Genomic DNA, 18,666 nt, shown 5'->3' on the forward strand with positions numbered 1-18,666 from the left:
CTGGAGCTGGCTGGTTTTGGCAGGTAGGCAAAGCATCTGAAAATTTTCAGCCTTAAAGAAACAATTGAGGCTTGATAACGGATGGTAGCAAACAGTGCAGTGCAAATAGGAAAAGGAATACACTGTGACCGGTCACTTGCCTCTAAAGGATGAGTTAATTTACTTACAGCTGGTTTGAGTTTGCATTGTCCCTCTCCATCACTCTGAATTTTGCAGACTGAAGCGAATCTTACACCTCAGCAAAACCAGGTGTACACAAGCACAGCCTTTATAGATTTTAATTCATCAACAAAGACATTTCACTTTACAAGTTTTCCACAAATCTCCTTTGTCAACTTCCATAAAGCTTATTTGAATTATCCTCTTAGCACAAACTAAGGAAGTTTATAGTATATATATGGATTCTTTTGTCTGCAAGCACTACCATGTGCATTTTCCTCAGACTGTGTATGAACCAGAACTACAACTACACGCAGGTTAGGGAAGGATAAGGGAATTTTTAACTGCACACTATGAGGGGTCATTTTTAAAAATTTCTAAAAAAATTCATGTTTAGCTGTAAACTGCCTGTCATCCCAGTAAGGCTTGGTGGTGTCCCCACCAATAACTCTGAGTAGTACCTTTGTGAGTGGCCTGTTGAGTCCCAGGTAGCTACTCCTCAAGCACAGCTCTGAACTGCAGTATGTGAGGAGGTTCTGATGAAAGGACTGGGGTACAGTCTAGCCCTCTGCATTTGGTCAATGGAAAGTATGGCCTAATATTAAAAAAGGAATGTCTTTTAATGTTCCCAGAATGCTGCTAATTATTCACACTTCATGAACTCAACAGGCTGTAAATAGCAGGCAATCATGCATTATTTGTGAATGGTGTCCTTGCAGTTCTACTTGATCCTATAATATACACAGTTAATATGGAAACTTGTGAATCATTCCCAGGGAAGCACTACCATGCTCTGTAGACACCTGGATTAAAAATGTCCTTGCACACTTTTACAGATGCATTTTTTACTTTTTAGTGTAAACCAGACAATGCTACAAATTGTTAATATCTCTGTAAATTAAATCCGTTTGATTTCTTGGATTGTCAGATACACTAAGGGAAATCTTATCTTTTTGCTGTTTACTATTTTACTATAAGATTGTTCTTCCTGTACCAAATGCCATCCCATCTGTGGGAGTTGCACACAGAAGCTGTGGGAAGTCTCATAGTTTCCACATGCACGTTCAGTGAGTTTTGATATATTGTGAAGGTGTCCAGCCTCTCACCAGATTTCAAACTCAATTTACAAATTTTTTATTTCTGCTCTCATGTTTGATGCAGCCTGGCTGAGATTCCCTCTCCCCATTTGCATGATGGATGTTGTCTCCTCTTTGTAGCAATGTTGGTCAAGGGATCTTGGAAGCTGTAAGGGTCAGGAGCCACCACTTGATTATCTTCTGCAGTGCTAGAAGGGCCTAGAAATGTGTGTGGTATGAATTGTGGATAAGCTGAGTGTCCCTTTTTTCCTCAATATGTGCCAAAGTGCCAGAATCTCTTATAGGTACAAGTCAAGTGAATGGGTTTCCAGGGATGAAAGAAATGGTGAAGTGCTGAAGTACTATATTTTTTATGGAAGTTTTTCTGTTCTGCTCAACCAGTGTCAGGTTAAGATGGCTAAAAGAGGTCTAAATTATTAAAGCTCATATTTATTTTAGAACACATTTGACATTCATAGCATTTATATTTTGATAAGGTGTCTTCCAGGTTATGTAAATATTGAGCTTGGGTCTTTATATGTGAAGAGACAGAAAATTAAGAGTTTTCTTCCCTGCAGGTACAATATAAACCCAATAATTTAACTCTGTGTAGTAGGTGCACCATTGTTTAATATCCTTAAGTAATTCCTGAAAATGATGAATAGGAAGGCAGTAAAATTTACAGAGGACAGGTATATAGGTTAGTGGCCACTAACTGAAGGAAGGCTGTTTATGGTGTGTGGGATGGAAAGATGTTCATATTGGTTTTCTGGTTTAAACATCAACAAACTTCCAGACTTAGAGGCCCTGTGGTCTTATTTAGTACCTTGTGCTGATGGATGAGCTTCACCAGGACCATGACAGTAAATGAGACCCACCATCAGTACATGCAAGGTATTAAAACATCTATGAAAGTGCAAAGGATTTGTGATAAATTATTCAGTTCAGGAAAGAGACTTGGATGTTGTTACAGACAGCTTAATGAAGACTTTTATGATGGCCAGAAGTCCAAAAAGACATTAAGAAGCATAAGGAATAGGATGGGGAATATCATATAAAACACTATAATTGGACCTGATTGGGAAATGTTTCCTCAGCAATGGATAATTTCGATAACCTGAACAAAATCCACACATTTATATGTAAAAAAACCCTCCAACTGTGCAGACCAAAAATTTAATAATGTTCATAAGGGGTCTAATCAATTAATAACAAGAATAAAAATAAGAAGGATGTTCAAAATTATTTCTGAAAGAGGTAATAAGCTGGGTGTTTCATTTCCATGCTTATCCCAGTAAGGAAATACTTAACGGGAAAGACTGATTACAGCACAGATTTTAAAAAATGTTATGCTAGACACTGTTAAGAAAAGAAAGAGGATTATAAAGCTAAGTGAACAACAGGATCAAGCCAGCATATTGTTCCTATATTCTTGCCCTTTGCCTATGCTAGGTGAAAATTAAACCATGGCAGTATTTCATCCTGAGCTCTTTTGATGGAACCAGGCTCTGGGCAATGTGCATTAAAATGTGTCCCATAGATCAAAGCAAAATGATACAAAATCTTTAAAAAACACAAAGAAGAATATTATTAAACTACAGGAAATTTGCTGAGTGCTCTTACATGAAAGATGAAAATGTTTTTGAAATTTAGTGGAAAAAAAAAGGATATTGAAGTGAATTATTAGTGCAAAGTAGTATAGGACCTGGGTCACAAAACTGCACTCCATTGCCCTCAGTACAGTACAATATGCTTACTTTTAATTGTAATAGTTTCATTAGGTGTCTGCTTTAGGCTGTACTAGAACAGACACAGTCTAGATTCCCCACTTGTGTAAATTACTGTAGCTCCCTAGGGATCTTAATAATTTTAGCAGTCATGATCTGATCCAAGAGAGCCTGAACATAGAATTTCCCTTTGACCTTGTGACAATGTTCTAATTAATTTCATAAGGAAAGTTAATACAGCTGAGCAGAGAGTAGATCCTACTAGATTTGTAACAGTATTTTCCACAGGATGATGGAGAAGCAGAAAGATCACAGCCTCCATCAGTAAGTAAAGGATACTGTAAAACACCTAAATGGAATGGAAATAATCACTACTTGGCTATCAGGGCAAAATAAATGTGCTGACATTTGTCTTATCCCCCAGCCAGAGACAACAAAATTTGTGTTCCCTCTGTCAGTCTCAGCAAATTCTCATTTTCTTTTCCTGTCAATCAGGAATGTTTGTTTTCCTCTCCCATATTTTGGCATCATCCTCCCTCCACTTTTTTTTTATTTTTTAATTCTAGCAATACTGTATTTTTTAAAGCTCTTATATCCCACCTCCAGATTATTTTCATTTCCTTTGCCTTTATTTTAGACTTCACTTTTTTTTTCTCCCTTATCTTTTTCTTCCCTCTGTCTCCAGAAAGTTCAGTGTGCAAGTTAATCTAACAGCATGAAGCCAGCTGATATGATCAAGACTTGTGAAATAGAAACTAAGCTCTGACTGACTTTTAGAGCTTACTGGTGGCAAATCTCACATGAACAAATTGGTTCTTGACATTTGATCAGGTCTGCTTGCTTCTTAAAATATGCTTTAAAATTAATCTGTAAGCCTTTGTTCTGGAAATGTTGTACAACTTACTTTTGCATAGAACAGTTCTTGATTTGATAAATATAATCAAAGTGAGTTATAGTAAATTCACACTTCATTCTAAACCCATATATTAACGAGAAGTTAAAGTCTTCTTCTGCATTTCTATAAAGATTCAAGCTTCACAGAAAAAATAATATCTTCTTTACATGGTTATTGCCTTAGAGAGAATGATATTAATTGTATCACATATATCTATACAATACTCATATAGAATCATAGCATGGTTTGAGTTGGAAAGGACATTGAAGATCATCCAGTCCCAACTCCCCTGCCCTGGACAGGGACACCTTCCACAAGACCAGGTTGCTCAAAACCCCGTCCAACCTGGCCTTGAAGTGATCAGGGATGTGAAAAATTCCAACACTTCTGCAACTTCTCTGGGCAACGTGTTCTAGTGTATCACCACCCTCATAGGAAATAATTTCTTCTTGGTATGTAATCTAAGCCTATCCTCTTTCAGTTTAAAGCTATTCCTCCTCGTCCTGTCACTCCATGCCCTTGTAAAAAGTCCCTCTCCAGCTCTCTCGTAGTCCCTTTAGACACTGGAAGGTGCTTGAAGATCTCCCTGGAGCCTTCTCTTCTCCAGGCTGAACAACCCCCACTCTCTCAGACTGTATTTATACTAGAGGTGCTCCAGCCCTCTGATCATCTTTGTGGCCTCTTCTGGACTTGCTCCAATAGGTCCATGTCTTTCTTGTGCCGGGGACCCTAGAACTGGATGCAGTATTCCAGGGGAGTTCTTCCCCAGTCTATACTCACATCTGGGGTTGCCCTGACCCAGGTTCAGCATCTTGCACTTGGACTTGATGAACTTCATTATGTTCAGGCAGGCCCACTTCTCAAGCTTGTCCAGGTTCCCTGGATGGCATCCCTTCCTTCTGTTGTGTCAACAGCCCCCTCAGCTTCGTGTCCTTTGCAAACTTGCTGAGGGTGCCCTCGATCCCCCTGGCCAAGCCGTGCCAGCCTTACTCGAGAGAGTTGTGAGTTCCTGGTGGAGTTCTCAGTTCTTGGTTGTGTTTCCCCGAGACCAAGAACCCCCATCCAGCTTGATCTAGTGCTGAGCCAGGAACTTTATGCAGCCACTGCTGCTGCTGCTGCTGCTGTGTGTCATATTCCCTGCATTACTTTGCTTTCTTCCTGTCTTTGGACTAAGACAACCCATCTCTGCTGCCATGCTGATGACCCTTAATGTAGCTGTCAACGTGTTGTCTGCAAGGATTAATTAAATAACTATTGCCCCTTCAAGGACATAGAATAGGCTTTATCAAATGCATCATAATAAATAGGTTCTTAATTAAAAGAACTAATTATGTTGAAACTTATCCTGTTGGGAAACAGATACCAAAAAATCTGAGATCAGCATAAGCTAACCTCTGTAACCCATTGTAGGGCACGGGATTGCAGCTCTCCCATCCATTGCTGATCCTGACACTTTCAGCATTCCTTTTAGCCCTGTTCTAGGCACGAGATGTGACAGAGAACACACGCTGTGCCTCTTTTCTCAGGCACAGTGACTTGGCTCAGCATTTCAACCTCGCTGTTGAGCAGAGGTTCAGAGGTAGGAGCCAGGTCCAAGGTCCATTCAGATCAGTGCACAGTGCTCAGGAAAGCTGGATAAGGCCCTTAGACTATAGATGAGCTGAAGCTTTCCTATAGCTTCAAGGAGGCAGGAGACTGGTGTTTTAACCTGTCATGTAAGAAGTGCACAGAGGATGTTAAATGTCCTTTTTGAGGCACTGGGCAGGCAACACCGACGGTGGGAACTCCAGGAGGTGGGAAGGCTTGGTTTTGCCACAGCTGATTGGGATTCTGAATTATACATCCAGTTTCCAGAGGGTCTCTCATTCATCATTTCATATTGAACGACCAAGTGATTTCTGCTCTTCCCTCTCCTATTCAGAGGACGATATTAACCGTGTGCATTTCAAACAACTGCAGCAGTCCTACTAAATTTACCCACGGTTCCAAATATCATAGCAGTAATGCCCTCATTCTGTCATATTTGTTTGAAATGTGTGTATTTGTGTAATTTTACCCTGAGTGGAAAAAAATCCAAAAAGCAGAATTAACTGTTTCTCAGTCTTAAGACAGCTTCATTCTGCCAGCACTATTAAAAAATAGAAATAATTGCTTGGAGATCAGAGATAATTATCTCAGGGGCCTGTTGATACCATTTTGCTTATCATTTTGTTTAATACAACTTTTGTTGTATTGGCTCAGCAGTAATCTTCAAACATTCTACTCTAATGAAAAACGTGTAAGAAGAGTAAAGACTTTAAAAATAAATGGGAAATAAATGAATGGACTTGATAAATAGAAAACTTCATATATATATTTTGCTACAATAAAATCAGTCAGTGCTAAGAAGGCTTTGCATATATTCCATGAAGACAGATAGATCATATTAAGTTGGTGTCATAAACTCCAAAAGGCAGATTCTTGACTTGCCATGACACAAAATGGGATGGTTATAGCTTCCATTTCAGAGGGAAATTATTCAAGACCACAAACTAGTGGCTTGGAGCATGCTGCAGCATTTAAAATTCTCTTTTCAACAACAAATTCAGTGTCTCCTTACAAATTGCTTTGTTGCTGGGAGGATTTTCAGTTATATGAAAACTTCCTATAATAAACCACTGCTGTTCAAATAAAGTCTTTATTCCTGCTCCTACTGAATTTACATGGACTTCACTGATACAGGATTGCAACAAAAGGGTGCAATGGGCTTGTACTCTTTTTGATGGGTGCATTTCATACTTTTGCAATAAGAAAGGAAAAAAAGTGGATAATGGGCTGATATTTTTAGAAGAGTTGTCCTTACAACCTGAATTTTCTTTCATACTTAGCATGCCTTAGATTGAAAACCGAAGGGTATCAAATAGCAGTGAGCCAAAATAACAATACATATTTTACACTTCAATGGCTCTTTCTACCTGGGACTCTCAGAACTCCAAATACCTCCTGATGGAATCTAATCATTTGTGAAAAACACACAAACCCCCTTTTAGCAAAGAAAGAAACAATTCTGTAATTAATATGACTCATCTCTATGACTTTCAAAGTACTGTTCTAAGTTACTTGATTTCTCAGTTTGCTATTCTTGCTACAGAAGGAAATGAATGACTTGCATTTACCACACTTACAGTCTAGTTGTGGATACATTTCCTATAGGGAAATCCTTATCTTCCTAAAAGTTCTTCTGGATAAGCTCACAATTATGCAATTATTGCATGGATGAATTGCCCTGTTTGATCAGTTGATATCTGAAAATGTTCTTTTAGTGGAGTCAATGTAAATGAAGAAGAGAGGTAGTTATTTTTGCTTTGTTTATTTTATAAAGGAGAGAAGTGTGGATAGGTGTGAACTGGGAGACAAGAGGGCTCACCTAAAGCAAGAGTACAGGCTGCATTGTCTTTCTGTCTGCTTAGCACAAAACAGAAGAGTAAAATGTGCATCTTTATTATTGCAGAGAGCAAGTAATAAAGAAGAATGATTATTTACTTGTTATAGAAAGTAATATCCCTGGCTTTCCAAATGAAGATTAATGGTGTTGGTTCTGTGATTAAGATGTTAGAAATCCCATTCGGGAAAGCCTTTGTTTTGTGCATTGTATTACACATTTTGTCAGCACAGATCACAAGAGGTGGATGGAGGAATGTCTGTGTGGGAAGGGGGTCTAGACATCTCCAGCTGATTGCTAATTTATCTTTACTTGACTTCTACATTAGGGATGACTAGAAATTGTACGGTACAAAGTGGGATGGCTTCAGAGGCACCTTTTCCTAATGTGAGCACCTTGGAAAATCTGCCACTGCTGAGTCTGCTACTCAGACTGGAGTTTCACCCTGGCAGCTGGGATAGAGGCTCCAGGAGATCATAAGGATTGCTTGTCCTTCTGGAACTGAGTGTTCCTTAGTTGCCTGAGGCGCTGTTTATCTGGACAGATGTGACTGATGTCAAAATACCAGCAATTAAAAAAAAGAGATAAATCACCAAATTTTGTAAACTCACATGACTTATCTGGTAAAACAGTTTTTCATGTTGGTAGTGCAAACATGTGACCATTTAGACACCTTCTAGAGCTGCTCAGAGCTTGAAAAATGAGTATTATCTGCTTAAAAATGCTTGTATTTCTTTTATGACCAGATGTTAAAGAGGTGATTTATGGTATGACTCAAAACTTAGACTCCAGTAAGCCTTTGAAAATGTTACCTTTTTCCCCTAAGAACTTTAATTTACAAAAGGACATGTAAAAAAAATGGAGTGATTTATCTCGGTGAATAAGAGCAAAGTGAGGTCACTCTCTGTGAGCAGCAACTGTTATGATAAACAGATCATAAAGCCATGGTTGGCTAAGCAGAATAATTTTAAATACTTTGTTAGATACTGACAGCAACTGTACATAGCTGGTGGTGCCTCAGAGTGATCAGCACTGATTCCCAACACTTGGTGGAATCTCTTGCTTGCTCACTATTCAGTGCAAAACCACTCTGAGACCCCTCATGGTAGTAACGTCCAGGCATCTTCCAATTTATTTTCTCTCTCTCCTGTACTTTTTTTAGATTCAGTTGACTAGATGAGATGAACAAGTATTTTTGCTACTCTACAGACTGCTGGATCTTTCTCTTTGTGTAAATATATCCAAATGTGGCCTTTCACAGCTGGAGTTTGTAACTTCCCTGCTGGTGTGATGTGTGCTGCCACTGACAATTCATCTGCTACAAACTCCATTTCTGGCTAAGGCCCCTGTGTTTTAAATCTCAAGACACGTGCCTGAAAAATCCCTTTTGCCTCTAAGAAGGTAAGGAGGGAGATGAGGATCTGAATCTTAGGAATCTCTGTGGGATTCCAGGATTTGCTAAGTCTTGCTAAAAGGATGCTTTTCAAAGGAGGAGTCTAGGCATAGACACAGAAATTTTGGTACAGAGTTATCCGAGCTGAGTATCTTCAAGAAGAAAGGTGGTTGGGGAAGATTTTAGGCTCAGGGAGCACTAAGAATGTGTGGCATATAGGAAGGATGTGTAGAGGGCTGCATACCACTAAATGTATACCCTTCTCATAAAAAAAAAAATCATATAAGAGAACATTTCTCGCTTCTTTCCTTTGGCTATTTTTTTCTCTTGACAAGAGCTTCACTTTGCCCTCAAAGCATGGAAAATTCATGTGTTTCTACAAGAAGCTTGAAGATCCGTATGGATGTGACTTGAAAATATAAACTGCTTTGGAGGTTTCATCCATTTCCTGTTCAGTAAGACTTTTAGCTCTTAATTTGACATGGGGAGAAGACTTGTCTAATTCACAAAGGCATAAATACTATGCAGACAATGGCAATTTGCTGAGGTGGGTGAGATGAATCAGCTCATGGTGGGGCTGATTTCTTCTGCTAACTATAGAAAGAACACTGATGATTTAACTAGACAAGATTGCTCATGTTGAGATAGCTACTCTTAAGTGACATGAATCCCACATGAATGACAAAATCAAACAGCCAAAAAAAGCAACATTTATTATAGAGAATCATCTGTGGAGGCAGTAATGCTTATAGTTCATCTCTCCAAGAACTGTCTCTATTATCACTAGAATTTAAATCTCTTGCTGCACTGAACTTGAGAGAACAGTACTGCCATGTTTGGTAAAGAGATAATAATTCCTCTGCTTTAAAAGGGTAGATCAGTGCACAATCTTTAAGAACAAGTCAAGCACTGATCTCAAGGGAGCAACTTTGCTTAAAAAATGATGGTGTTATGTGACCCACTTTGTTCTCAGGGCAGAGAGAGTCCAGTCTTCTTCCATCTTTCTTCCCTCTGTGCTTACAGAAAGGACTTGAAGCCAGGGTCAATTAATAAGCAAGACAGGGCTCATTTGTTCTTTTGCTGTTGAGGTCATTAGGAAGTCTGGTCTCCCTGTCTCCTGTTCAGGATGGTCCTGTTCGTACATTTGGGACAGATTACTATTTACCTCAGTCTAGAAATGCAAGGCTGGTTCTGTGGCATTCCCCATCTTTACTACTCCCCCCAAACACACACACACCCCCACATCAAAAAACAGGTTGATTTCTGAACATTGTTCATCACAGAGGAGTCAAAATGTACCATGTGCTGGAGAACTAGCAGAGTAGAGCTAAATTATTTGAAGTAGTTGTTGCCCCTGTTTTCCATCCCAGGAAAAACAATACTTAGCTAATAACATGGTATTGGGAATGTGTTTTCTTCTACAAGGGAATGGGGACTGCATTCAGAGTAATATTTGTAGATATTATTTGTAGATGTTATTGTTGATAATACTGTAGTAATAATTTGCAGTAGAACTTCACCTCATGCCTCTTTCCATTTTTGTAAATCTGGGAGAACTTCAACTCAGCATGAGTAATGATGTGACAAAAACCACCATCTGGACACTTTGGGAGACCTTTGATCTGTACTTTTCTGGTGGCAGCAGTACCTGTGTCCCAGACAGCAGCAGGACATTCAAGAGGTTGTACTCTGGGACGCCACTTTGCATCTCAGCAGCTCCGGCACTGGATTCCTGTTGGACCTCCAATACAAAATACTTCCTCTTATATAACCATTCTAATATTTATCTTCCTCTGTGTCCTTGTTGTCTTACGTATTTTATCTAATTTTTAAATAATAGTGGCAGGTTATTGAGTGCAGTGAGATCAGGAGTGTCAGGGCAGGCTCCCAGGACTCTCTCGAGGAGAACTGTCTGGGCTGTTCACACTTTTCCAGTCAGCTGAAGCACAGAACACCTCAGACTGAATTCCTTAGCCCTTAGAATGGGATTGCTAGAAGACTGATAGATTTCTTAGCAAATTAGCCAAGTTTAAGAGAATGCAGACAGCTTTGGATGGATAGACATCACCCCAGTGCAACTGTCTGAGTGTGCCCTGCCAGCAGTTCTTTGGGAAGCAAAAAGGCAGGTGCCTGCTGTCTGGTTTGGTTAGGCTGAAGCCCATCAAAGCCTGACTGTGGAATGTGAGATGGCATGTCATGCTGGAGGAGCCTGTCTCTGTGTGTGAATGTGAGGGTCCCTCCTAGGAGGGCAGAACTCTCCTTTTTGGTGGCCTTGACAATCTATTCAGGGCTGTGCTTCTGTGTCTCTGTTGCAGTTCCTCTTCTGTCCCTTATTTCCCCTTAGCAGAAGCAGCCTGGCTGTTACTCACCCCGACCACCAGAGGCAGCAAAATTCAATTTATCAATCCAATTAATTCAATTAATAAGCAAAATCCGACAGATTAGAGAACTGTAATCAACATTGCAATCCATGTTGTTAAAAGGAGTTACTTCAGTGAAGGGGACATGCCATTGTCCTTTCCACGCTCGTATTTTATTAACACAGAAGAAACTGTTGAGTGTGTTATTAAATGGAATCTCATATAATGGCAAGTGTTCTGGAAAGATGCTGGCAAGGCTTGCAAAGTTTTGTTAATTTTCCTCAAAGCTTTCACAGCTTTCAGTGTGGCTTTTTCACAAAGCTAAACTTAGAGGATTAACACCACTCTCCTCATGGGACTCTGTTTACCAAGGGAACTTTGGTCAAAGGGAGAAAAGTGGACAACTTCAGACTTTTCATGTCAGTGCTACTTACAGAACAAATATCCATTGGCAGGGTAAGAGCCTGAAGAAGAAGAAAAGCAGCTTTCTACCTATTGTGCAATAAATCAAAAGGTTCCAGCGAATTTCTTTGAGAGTTAGCAAAACTGCTTAATCGAGGATTTCAAAGGCTGATCAAAACTGTTTTCAGTTATTCCTGACTTGCACTTGTATCATTCCAGACTGAGCTGAGTCTTTTTCCCTAGTACATTCTTTTATTTAAAGGCAATAGAAAGAAGAGAAAGCAGTGAATTTCAATTATCAGAACCCCAACGTGTGGGAAATATGACTTCAATTCTTCCTCTGGAACATCTGAATAAGAGCAAATAATTACAAGTTCTTCACTAACAAAAAGCAGAGGAAAAAAGAAACAATAAGAGAACATTTTCAGAAATTGGATTTTCGTTATCTTCAGCAATCCAGGAAGCTTATCTATTGTGGAAAAAGCAAGTCTGATTCTAATGTGGCATAAATATTTGCATGATAATAAGGTTATGTATTTCAGATGGAGTCAATGTATTGCTCACAAGGAAGAAACAGCTGTGGCCTTCCTTGGGAAAACCTGACTTTCTAAGTGTGACTTTGTGCATGACCCAAGACTCTACAGTTAAGTTTTCTTTGAAAGTACATTTACTGTTACAGTGCAGTTACCACTGATTACAGACTCACATCCAAACTATGAGGGTGGCAAAATAGGTAAGCAAGAGCTGTTGAGAAGCTTTAATCTTTGCAAATAAGGAAGAAGTCCCAAATGGAGAATTCATGGAAGAATACATTGCATTTCTAACTCTAAGAATTAAAAGGCTTTGTGAAGCACCAAGTGTATAAATATATCAGCCACAGAGTTTTATTACAGAAATTAGTAATTTACATCCCAAAATGAACTAGGTAGGGAAATTTCAAAGATCTTTTTCTTTTCAAATGTGACTCCAAATTCCAAAGAGTGGCAAATTGTATTGGTTCTAAAGCAGTGAAATGGAAGTGAGCAACACACTGCATTGCTTGTAGCACCGATCCATTATTGGTATAAATGTTGATTGTTTAGGGTAAGGGGTTTACAAAACAAAGCAGCTGCACCCTCAGCTACTATAAACCATTACAGTGATGTTTATGGAGCTAAACACTGTTTACAGCAGCTGAGGATCTAGATTTCCTTACTTAAATAATAAACTCTGTTATTCTTAGGAGAGAAAAAAATTACTGCTTAAAATCTCAAAGATGAACATGTTCAAAGGATCATTGAATGTCTACATTCCTTGATCTACATTTCTCCCAGAACTTAAAGAGAACAAGTCTTTTCAGGGACTGTTTGAAATACTGCTTTTGATGTACTTCTGCTGGTCCAGGACAGATGGTTTACACTGCACTGCCAGAAATGTTTTGTGGTGTACCATGTATCTTATGTTCTAGATAAATGGAATCTAAACAACTGCCAATTTTCTAGAAGTATGAAATTGTGCATGGAATCAGAGTACCACATCCAGCCAACAAAACCCCCATATCACTTACAGTCTAGAAATTGGGAATAATTGTTCATGTGTCCCATTTTATGAATCAGCAAAAATGAGAGCATTAGTCTTCACAGTCTCAAAACTTAGATGGGTACAATATCTAAACATAAACCAAAACAACAGTGAATGAATTGTAGTTGGTTAATCAAAAGCAAATTTAAAAGGCGAGGTGAAATTATCTCTCTCTTGTGTTGAATGGATATTGTGACACAGATTCTTGTAGCATGTAGGCCTAGGATTAGAAATCAGCTCTTTGTTGGATAGAAGCATCAGATTGCTAGGTATGACATGTCCACACACATTCTAGAAGACTGTATTTGAAAAATTGTGGGCTTTCCAACATATAGTTGGATTTTACAGTGTGCAGTTAGGCTATATAAGGAAAAATATGCCCACAATCTGCATTCAATGGACAAGAGAATTATTGCAGTTACTATGGAGTAGAAAAAATGAGAAGGTTACAGAGTACAGGGAAGAAGCTGAAAAGGAAAGTTGAATGAATTTCTCTCTCTCCTCTGAGTGCCAGGTTCCTATTTCAGCAGCTGTCTGCCACTCAGAGCCTCTCTTGGCTCACTTGCTAGCATAAAAGCTGTCTGCAATAGCCAAACTGACACAGAAAAAAAGGTGAATCAGAAAATAACTGGTATGCTAAGAACTCTTTCTGAAAGGATTCTGTAGGGCAGAAACAGACAAACTGATTCAACTCAGCCAGAGAGGAAAAACTGTGGAGATGGGATACTGTGTATTTTCAATAGTTTAAAAACAGATTGTAGCTTTTCCCACCCTCCCTGTTTCATTCCATGTATCTTGTCTCCTTTTGCAAAGAGACAGTATCTTTTCCCGTTACAAGGTAATCTTTATGGTCTGTTTTTAGCTGCAAAAACAGAAAACTAAACTAAATCTGACATGTACACACCACCTTCTTAGATCAAAAAGCATACACGAGGCTTAGAAGCAGTGCACTATTGCTGCATTTGGAAGAAGCTATAAAGCCACGAGCACTTGCTTTGAAAAACAATTATACCCAACAATTCTCATCAGTAAATCTCACTAGACTAAGGCAGAAAGTATCATCCTCCTTATTTAATGATGCAGAAATTAAAGCATGGGGACACAGGTATGCCTTGTGCAAGGGCACTGGCAGAACCAAACAGAGAACACTAATTTTTCAGTTCCCAGCAAATGAGCTTTTAACTAGGCCCACTGCCTCCCTCTCTAAGCAAATAAATAAATAAATACAATAATATAAACAAAGTCCTTGGTGGTTCAATTTTAGGCATTCACTATGAATTATCCATTAGGACTCTACTGCTAGGAATTATTCCCATGCATTATTTGGAGAACGAAAAGAAGCCATGGAAAACTTAAGCCACCATCAAACGAATGTGTAAACATTGCATTACGGAAAAGAAGGCCACATCAATAAATAAGAATTATCCACTCAGCTGTAGTAAGTAGCTTATGAGTTGGATGCAATGGTAAATATGGTATCAGAAAACACAAGGTAAAAACTGTACCACTAATTAAAGTGTGAACTGTAGCATTAAGCATTTTCCCCATTATCATTGTCTTTTCACATGAACCATGCTTTATGTTGGAATTACAGGAAACTTGCTCTAATTTTAAGTCTGGGATTTCTCAGCTCTCCAAGGGAGTTGCCTGTCCAGTTCTCTTAGCCTTTAGGAAAGCAGCCTGTGTACCATTTCCTTTAGATGTTCCACAAAAAAATAGGCATTTCTGTAAGGTCTTTGAGTCATAAGCTGAAGTCCTCAGGTTTCTGGTAGTCTCCTTTTAACATCTTGACAGTTAAGACAATTTTAATCTACTTTTTCTCCCTTCCCCCTCCTCTGCTCCCCACTATCTTGCACAAAATCACAAAAAAGCCCCTACACAACACTGTTAGAATTCTATTTGCTTCACTAGGAATCATAATAAATCCCTCTGAAACCTTCAGAAAAAAAAAAAAAAAGCCCAGAAAATTTGAAAGGCTTTTCCCAACCTCTAACTCCCTCTCTTTTTTCTACTGTAAATAAGCATGTAAGCTGAATATTATAAGGTTTTACATAGATACTTATTAGTGTGTAGTTGTTTCAAGTTGGAATACATCTGAATAAAACCAACAGCTCAGCAGAACACAGCAGATGTGATGGGAGCAGTAAAGCTTTGGTAAAGCTTTGTTCACTTGAGTGGATCACTGAGCTTCTGAAAGTTCTGACTTGTTCAAGTCTCAGCTGCCTGGTACTTGATGAATTTGGTTACTTGTGAAATAAGATAAAGGAAAAACAAAGATTTAGCTGAGCATATTCCATTTGCCTTCCATAGCAAGAATACAGTCAGGAATAATCAAGGATTAAAATTCGGAAGAGACAGAATAAACCAAAGATTCCAAGCAAAACCTCACCCTTTCAGGAGCAAGAGATGTGATAGACAAAATGTCCCATCACTCAAATATTATTGAAAATCTCATACTTAGTGACTTGAGTATGAACTTGGAGTATGCTGACTTCAGATTTATGGGAATGAGTCTTCAGTCTGAAAAACTCCCAACTGACATTTTAAGTGATAGTAAGAGGACATAACCATTTTTCTCTCCCCTCTGCCACTCACAAGTGAGTGAGTTCAATAGGACTGCCCTTATTTGATGAGATTATTGTCACTCATGCCAATGTACCAAATCTGTAACAAATCCCTGGAGAGAAGGGAAAAAGTTTATAGCATGGGAAATAACAGCCTTAACTCCACTTCCTTTGCCTCTCAGTTGAGAGGCTCTTAGAACTAAAATCAAGATGTTTAAAAATAAACTCTGCCATATTATCAGTGATCTCAAGGGGATTTTTTTTCCAGGCTTTTGTATGGAAATAAGTTTTTTCTCAAGAGGAGATAACTGCAACAGGCCTGTATACATTAGTTGTGCTTTTTTCCAGTGCAGACAGCATTCTTAAAAAGGCTGTGCTGGCTCCTACTCAGAAGGTAACTGGTGTCCAACACTTCTGGAGAGCAATGCACACAGAGGGCAAGAAGAGAAGATATCAGGAATCTGTTTTGCCAAGATGCAAATCTATAGATGGTCTGTCACCATAAAGAATCAGCACTGTCATATTGCAGACACTTTGTTGTGCTGCTGTAATTTCTGTTATACTGCAAATATGGATTTACATCACCTTGATTGCCAAATGGTAGTGCCACCTTCCCTCTTAAGATCAGCCACTATGATCTGCATTGCTCTTGTTTTATAAGTAGCTACAAATATTGATCTGAACAGTTTGCTGAAAAGTTAGTTTGTATAACAGACCCTAGAAGCTAAAAGTCTATGGCATTAAGTGCACACACGGTTAATTCATTGCATTTTTTAAAATAGAAAAAAAAAACATTCAGAAATACTGCAATCAGTTCTACTCTTCCAAAGTTCACCTTGCTTACTTTTCCCAAGCACAGTGCACAACCAGTGGCAATGTAGATGTGTGCACATGGGGTAACAATCAGAGATGGGCACCAAATTCTGAGTGCTTCAGTGTATCCTTAAAGCTAATGGAAGTGCATCTGGCCTCTAATTTCATCCCTCCAAATGGTTAACAGCATGTAACAAAACCTGCTGCTGCACTCAAAGGGGTGTCCTCTCTGTTCAGGATTTCAGGGAAAAAACCCCACTTTTATAGTGCCTTGTTTTTCAGACTTCACTTATACTCTTGAGTCTATTTGGTGTTTAGAATGACTGTATCTCCCATTGCCACTCCAACATTTCTCTCATTCAAAACAATCTATTCATCTGTATTAATAAACATGTCAATCTACTGGTTCAAAAAAATCCAACTAACCCTCTAAGAACACAAAAAACCCACAAAAAACTTCTCATTAAACCACCTCCCTCATTAGCTAGGATTAAAAACCTTAGTCAAAATGCTTGGCCTTGTGCCCAGAAAAGCTATGAGATCAATAATCCAGACAGACTTAATGATCCTCTTAGAAAAGAATAACTTTTGTACTTCTCCTGTGGAAGGCTTCGAAAAAGTGAAGGGAAATATACCACAAGTGTCACATCATCTGCATAAGTTAATTTATCTGTTATTTTTGGAGTTGGGGAGGTCTTGGGAAAAGAGTTTGCTTTTTTTTCTTCTCTCTCTCTTAAATGACATTTATTGTCTGTAAAAATAGTAATATGAAAAATCACAAACTGTATCAATGATTGGCCTCTAAGAACCTAAGAAGTTTCATCAACATTTCCAGTATCTCATTTCACTCATGAGCAGTTTAAAATTATTGCATTTGTATTCCTGTACAAGCTCAGTATTCTGTAAGATTTTTATTTAGGCAATTTAACTTGTTGGGATCCTTATTTTGACACTATTAATTACAGTTTCTAACTTCAAAAAGTGTAATTTTTATTTTACAAACTCAAGTACTGATGAAAAAAACCCAAAACTAAGGCCTATCATATAGTTCTCTACCAGCACAAGAAGGTGTTATAAAAAGCCAGTGCATTTGACCGAAGCAGGCTATAAACTCCACAGGGAATATTTTTCATGGACAGAATGGAAATGTCTTGAGGTAGAGACGGGCAGATACTCAGCAGAGCATATATATTGCATGTGGGTGTGCTAGAAAATTATCAGGCTGGGCTGACCACAGCTGTGTGGGAATTAGTATTATCAGTGCTCATCATCTATCCTCTCTACAGTTCCTGGAAAAAAACAGGCGTATCTGTAGCCCAATCCATGCAATATATTTTTGAGGGGGAATAAATCACTTTTGAATGGCCTGGTTTTTGCTATTTACTCCAGAGATGCTACACAACCAGTTTGAGTTTAAAATTTTCGTGGCTAATTTTGGCAAGATTAGCTCATGCTGAAGAGAACTCGCCAAAATTACAGCAAAGTGTGATGTGATGTCAGTAGTTTCAGAGAGCTCATCCGCTTGTTCTCGCTCAGAAAAGCTGCTGGCATGGCCAGGGTTGGCACACAGGCAATCCTGCATGGAAATGCTGTGGGATCTTAGGCTTCTCTTCTCTGCCCAACGAGTGGAAGAGGGGTCAGTTATGCAGACCTGGAATACCACTGGGATCAGGTGTCTCATTTCACATTGGGCTACTCAGCAGTGTCAGAAGAGGAGGTGAGGACTGGCCTCTCAGTGGAGCAGGGACAGCAGCTCAAGGCTGAAACAGGCCCTGCAGAACTTGCTAGGGAAGGAAAGGAGTGCTCAGGGGACAGGTGCAAGTGGAAAGGCTGGGGCATTACATGGTGAGGGCTTGGGAAGCAGTTAATGGAGGTGAGGTAGGAACTGAGCAAATGCTGGAGCTCAAAAATGATGGAGTCTGATGGGAGACAGAGACTGCAGAAACAAGGACTACCAGTGGGCATTTGGAGTGGCTCTGCAGCAGATTTGAGCACCCAGAGACAAAGTACAGACACTTCTGCAAAAAGTGGCATTTGTTTTGTGGGGAGAAAAAAGGAAGTATGTTGCTAAACTTAATGCTTACCTAGAAAGGTGCCTTAAAAAACATATTTATGCTTTGGAAGTGCACTTCCCCCTATTTTCACTGGAGATAACTGCATAGCTTCAACAGTGCTTCAGTCTGCACAGTTACTGTTTCTGTAAAGGTCATTATGTCCACTTTCACAAAAGAAAACTTATGAAGAAAGAAAACTATTCGCATTCCATTTTCCTGAGGGGGAAAAAATACTTTGCTAA

Source organism: Lepidothrix coronata, unplaced genomic scaffold (genome assembly GCF_001604755.1).
Source record: "Lepidothrix coronata isolate B3197 unplaced genomic scaffold, Lepidothrix_coronata-1.0 Scaffold73, whole genome shotgun sequence".
Taxonomy (NCBI): Eukaryota; Metazoa; Chordata; class Aves; order Passeriformes; family Pipridae; genus Lepidothrix; species Lepidothrix coronata.